This window comes from Oncorhynchus keta, unplaced genomic scaffold, assembly GCF_023373465.1.
Source record: "Oncorhynchus keta strain PuntledgeMale-10-30-2019 unplaced genomic scaffold, Oket_V2 Un_contig_14234_pilon_pilon, whole genome shotgun sequence".
Classification (NCBI taxonomy): domain Eukaryota; kingdom Metazoa; phylum Chordata; class Actinopteri; order Salmoniformes; family Salmonidae; genus Oncorhynchus; species Oncorhynchus keta.
In genome coordinates this window covers 52,459-58,458 of record NW_026278620.1, presented here as the reverse complement: position 1 = coordinate 58,458, position 6,000 = coordinate 52,459, and the positions used below count along the sequence as shown (strand labels likewise).

The window sequence follows — 6,000 nt, the reverse complement described above, 5'->3', positions numbered from 1 at the left end:
CAGAACCAATCAAAGACGAAGGGAGTTGGTCTTCTTGATATCTTGTAAGATCGACAGATCATGCTTCTTGCACTGCTACAACGTGGCGCCTGTGAAGTTTTGTATAGGATTCGAATAGCAATGAACAAGTTGAGCGCTCCAGAGTACCTTCGTTATTATTTGCGTCAGCAGACGTAATTTAGAGACAAGTTTCTCGTTCTGCTGGGGTAACGGACCAAGACTGACAGTGAGAAGTTGTCCGACGTCAGAGACTACTCCCCAAGTGCACAGCGCGACGTAGAGGACACACAATGGTATGTTCAATATTACCACTGAGAACGTTATTGAATCCCTTGTTAGTTTGATGCACTCATGCGCTGTTTGCATGTGAGACAAGGTTTTAAAAGCCTATTTTATTTTACACAGAACCCCCTCTTCCTTGCGTTCTAACCTTAATGGCATCATGCCTACATAGCGACCTTTGTCTAACCTTTTACATATTTAAAATGTTCAGTAAATAGCCTAGTTGTTTTGTCGTTTACTGCCGATTGCGTGTGGGTTATTTTCTCACTTGAAAAATGTGTACTATTACTTATGGAATAGCCCGATTGGCAACAATTCAGTTTGTTTCTTTTCACTTCTGGGTAATAATATTTGTGTAATATTCATGTAATTATAATTAATTTATTCTGTCCTATTTCTATGTTAATGCCCTGACCTCATTTCAAATAATATGGATGAAGGATTGTTTAAATGTACATTGTTACATTGTTGTCAGTTTGTCTCAACCTATAAACTGTTTTCTGTGTAGCGAAAGTGTAGGGACTATAGGACCTCATCAGAGAAATGAGTAGGCTAGCAACCTTTTTATAACCCGACAAAAGATCAGAGTTTACGCCAAACAATGCTGTTCCCAAGGTGACTTGAAGAGCCAGTACCCAAACTAATTTTGGAAAGTACTTTGTTGGAAAGAAACACTTCATTTTCGTTTGGGTTGGAAGCAAAAGAGACATTTCCATGCTCTGAAAAGGAAATGGACTGGGAAATATTCTAAGACAACAGAAAATCGTACACACTTGGTCTGTGTCCCTCTTTGTCTGTGTGTCTGTTCCAAGTGTCTTGCCAAATCTAAACATGTACAGGGTTTCTGTTGAGGTTGGAAATATGTTACTTACTGCAACATAATAAATAGTATTTAAACCAGTGTAGGGTTTTCACAGTGCCATTGTCTGTAGATCACTGACATTCACTCTGTGGATGGATCTGGCTGCGATGCACTTTGCATATTGAACTAAAAGGTAAACAACCACATGCTAGTAAAGTTAACGTTCTTATTATAACACATTATACAGTTACAATAGATCCACAGGATTATAATGCACAGGTGAGTTTAGTTAGCATATCATCATCACCATTACAATGTACCTGTAGTGTTAGTTTGTCCCATAGGGCTCTGGTCAAAGGTATTGCCAAACAAAACGTTATGTAATATTATTTATTTCAGATTTCTCTCACTTACAAATACATTCATATAAACTGCAACTGAGTTATTGACCGGAGGTGTGGGGTTTATTATGACCCAGTCTGAGAATCGCTGTTTACACACAGTTTGTTTTTTTACAAATCAAGTGTTGGGTGTGTATTTATTTAACATAACACTTTGGGTGTGTGTGGCTCTCTGGGTCGCCATGTTCTCTCTTCACTGATAGTGTTTCACTGACCAGTAGCCTAGTTAAATAAAGGTTCAATAATATATGTATTTTTTTTAAATAGCCCAAAATGACCATGGACTCCATGTTCTCTCTTCACAGACACAGTGTTTCACTGACCAGTAGCTCAAAACAACTCTGGACACTTAACCACTATGGGGGGCAGAGGGTTAGGGGTGAAGAGGTAGAATTAGAGGTGAGCTATATTTAGAGAGAGGCAGAGAGAGAGAGAGAGAGGGAGAGAGAGAGAGGGAGAGGGAGAGAGAGAGAGAGAGAGAGAGGGGGGGAGAGAGGCAGAGAGCTCCTTCTGTAGCTCAGTTGGTAGAGCATGGCGCTTGTAACGCCAGGGTAGTGGGTTTGATTCCCGGGACCACCCATACGTAGAATGTATGCACATGACTGTAAGTCGCTTTGGATAAAAGCGTCTGCTAAATGTATTATTATTATTATTATTATTATTATATTATTAGAGAGGGAGAGAGAGAGAGAGATTAGAGATTATTATTATTAGAGAGAGAGAGAGAGAGAGAGAGAGAGAGAGAGAGAGGGGGAGAGAGAGAGAGAGAGAGAGAAAGAAGAAAGACAGAGAACTAGAGGAGTCAAAGGGGGTGATGTGTTGAAAGAGTGAATGACAAAGCTGTTTGGAGTTGAGTACTAAAGTCTAACCTGTTTAGGACCACTCCTTCAATACCTCCTTGGGAGGCTAAATTGAAATGAGCAACATCAACATGAGAGTCTCAACAACAAAATGGACCCTCAAAAAACAGCAGCAACAACAACGATGACAACAACAACTAAACAGACTCTAAACCAGTATACAACCTATAGTCTTGTCTATACCTGTCCTCTCTTACTAAGCACTGACTGGTGATAGCTGATGTAGATGAATGTACCCAGCTGAAGGTACCTAGAGTAATATACCCATCTGAATGTACCCATCTGAATGTACCTAGATGAATGTACCCAGCTGAATGTACCCAGCTGAATGTAATGTACCCAGATGAATGTACTGAATGTACCCATCTGAATGTACCCATCGGAATGTACCTGAAATGTACCCAGCTGAAGGTACCTAGATGAATGTACCCAGCTGAATGTACCTAGATGAATGTACCCAGCTGAATGTACCTAGAGTAATGTACCCATCTGAATGTACCCATCTGAATGTACCCGGCTGAATGTACCCAGCTGAATGTACCCATCTGAATGTAGCCAGCTGAATGTACATAGATTAACGTAGCCAGCTGAATGTACATAGATTAACGTACCTAGATGAATGTACCCAGCTGAATGTACCTAGTTTAATGTACCCATCTGAAGGTACCCGGCTGAATGTACCCAGCTGAATGTACCCATCTGAATGTAGCCAGCTGAATGTACCTAGATTAATGTAGCCAGCTGAATGTACATAGATTAACGTACCTAGATGAATGTACCCAGCTGAATGTACCTAGATTAATGTACCCAGCTGAATGTTTTGAGATGAATGTACCCAGCTGAATGTACCTAGAATGTAGCCAGCTGAATGTACAGATTAGTACATGAATGTACCTAGATGAATGTACCCAGCTGAATGTACCTAGATTAATGTACATAGATGAATGTAGCCAGAATGAATGTACCTAGATTAATGTACCTAGATGAATGTACCCAGATGAGATGTACCTAGATTAATGTACCTAGATGAATGTACCTAGATTAATGTTTACCTAGATTAATGTACCTAGCTGAATGTAGCCAGCTGAATAATGTACCCAGCTGAATGTACCTAGATTAATGTGTACCCATCTGATATATATATATATATGCCATTTAGCAGACGCTTTTATCCAAAGCGACTTATCATGTGTGCACATAGATTAATGTACCTAGATGAATGTACCCAGACGAATGTACCTAGATGAATGTAGCCAGCTGAATGTACCCAGCTGAATGTACATAGATTAATGTAGCCAGAATGTACTGAATGTACCCATTTGAATGAACCTAGATTAATGTAGCCAGCTGAGTACCCAGATGAATGAATGTACCCAGATGAATGTACCTAGATTAATGTACCCATCTGAATGTACCCAGCTGAATGTACCCAGATTAATGTACCCAGCTGAATGTACCTAGATGAATGTACCCAGATGAATGTACCTAGATTAATGTACCTAGATTAATGTACCCATCTGAATGTACCCAGCTGAATGTACCCAGATGAATGTACCTATATTAATGTACCTAGATGAATGAACCCAGATGAATGTACCTAGATGAATGCACTAACTGAAAGAGTGTCTGTAAAAGTGTCTGCTAAATTACTAAAATGTAAATGTAGCCTAATAGTCAATCTACCAGTTTAACCAGAGTGGCTATTGTAAACCAATCAGCTCAGAGCAGATCTAGTAAGGTGCTCCAAATAGCTTCCTATTCCCATAGTAGAATGACTCTGTGGTAACTCCTGCCAGTAGTAGTGTGGATCCATTACAATACCCCTCCTCCTGCTGTAAACCAATGTAACCCTCGAGTCACACTTGTCAGAATAGATTTACCCAATGGAAACCACATGTTTAACTCTGTCCCATTAATTCCATTCCAGCCATTACAATGAGCCTGTCCTCCTACTGCTCCTCCCACCAGCCTCCACTGTTGTATGTGGTGTGTGTGTGTTTTATGTGCGCGCGCGTGTGTGTGTGTGTCTGTGTGTGTGTGTCTGTATGTGCGTGCGCGCGTGTGTGTGTGTGTGTGTGTGTGTGTGTGTGTGTGTGTGTGTGTGTGTGTGTGTGTGTGTGTGTGTGTGTGTGTGTGTGTGTGTGTGTGTGTGTGTGTGTGTGTGTGTGTGTGTGAGAGAGAGAGACACTACCTGTTCTATCTGGCTGCAGCGAGGTTCTTCTCCACTCTTACAGCTGATACTAGCCGTGCCCCTGTGTCAAGGAGGTCACTATAGTAAATAACCTTGCACGAGCCTTGGCCTCTGCGAATCAGAACGCCTCATAGGAGCCTGTTTCTGCAGCATGAGGCAGCTTGATGTTCAAGTACATCCCCTGGACAGGAGACTGACTAGTGGTGTAAATGTTGTGTGGAGAATCCAGGGTGGGTTCAGTTGGCAGTTGGTTTTATCACCAGAACACAGAGCAGTGGTAGAGAGATCATGGTTGATATATCTGCTGCTCATGGTAACAGAGGGAGACCACAGCTTCTATTTGATATTGTAACAGCTTCTATTTGATACTCTAACAGCTTCTATTTTATATTGTAACAGCTTCTATTTTATATTGTAACAGCTTCTATTTGATACTGTAACAGCTTCTATTTGATATTGTAACAGCTTCCATTTGATATTGAACAGCTAATACTGTAACAGCTTCTATTTGATATTGTAACAGCTTCTATTTGATACTGTAACAGCTTCTATTTGATATTGTAACAGCTTCTATTTTATACTGTATTTTTTGATATTGTAACAGCTTCTATTTGATACTGTAACAGCTTCTATTTGATATTGTAACAGCTTCCATTTGATATTGTAACAGCTTCTATTTGATACTTAACAGCTTCTATTTTATACTGTAACAGCTTCTATTTGATATTGTAACAGCTTCTATTTGATACTGTAACAGCTTCTATTTTTACTGTATCAGCTTCTATTTTATACTGTAACAGCTTCTATTTTATACTGTATCAGCTTCTATTTTATACTGTAACAGCTTCTATTTTATACTGTAACAGCTTCTATTTGATATTGTAACAGCTTCCATTTGATATTGTAACAGCTTCTATTTGATACTGTAACAGCTTCTATTTTATACTGTAACAGCTTATTTTTGATATTGTAACAGCTTCTATTTGATACTGTAACAGCTTCCATTTTATTGTAACTTCTATTTGATATTGTAACAGCTTCCATTTGATATTGTAACAGCTTCTATTTGATACTGTAACAGCTTCTATTTTTTGTAACAGCTTCTATTTTATACTGTAACAGCTTCCATTTGATATTGTAACAGCTTCTATTTGATACTGTAACAGCTTCTATTTGATACTGTAACAGCTTCTATTTGATATTGTAACAGCTTCTATTTTATACTGTAACAGCTTCTATTTAATACTGTAACAGCTTTTTATACTGTAACAGCTTTTTTTGATACTGTAACAGCTTCTATTTTATACTGTAACAGCTTCTATTTGATACTGTAACAGCTTCTATTTAATATTGTAACAGCTTCTATTTAATACTGTAACAGCTTCTATTTTATACTGTAACAGCTTCTTTTGATACTGTAACAGCTTCTGTAACAGCTTATTTTTGATACTGTAACAGCTTCTA

General features: G+C 38.9%; 1 pseudogene; it reads left to right on the top strand.

Annotated features, from left to right (window-relative positions):
• The first annotated feature begins 262 nt into the window (after positions 1-262).
• LOC127918443 (sodium-dependent neutral amino acid transporter B(0)AT2-like) overlaps positions 263-6,000 on the top strand; it is a 51,371-nt pseudogene continuing 45,633 nt past the window's right edge.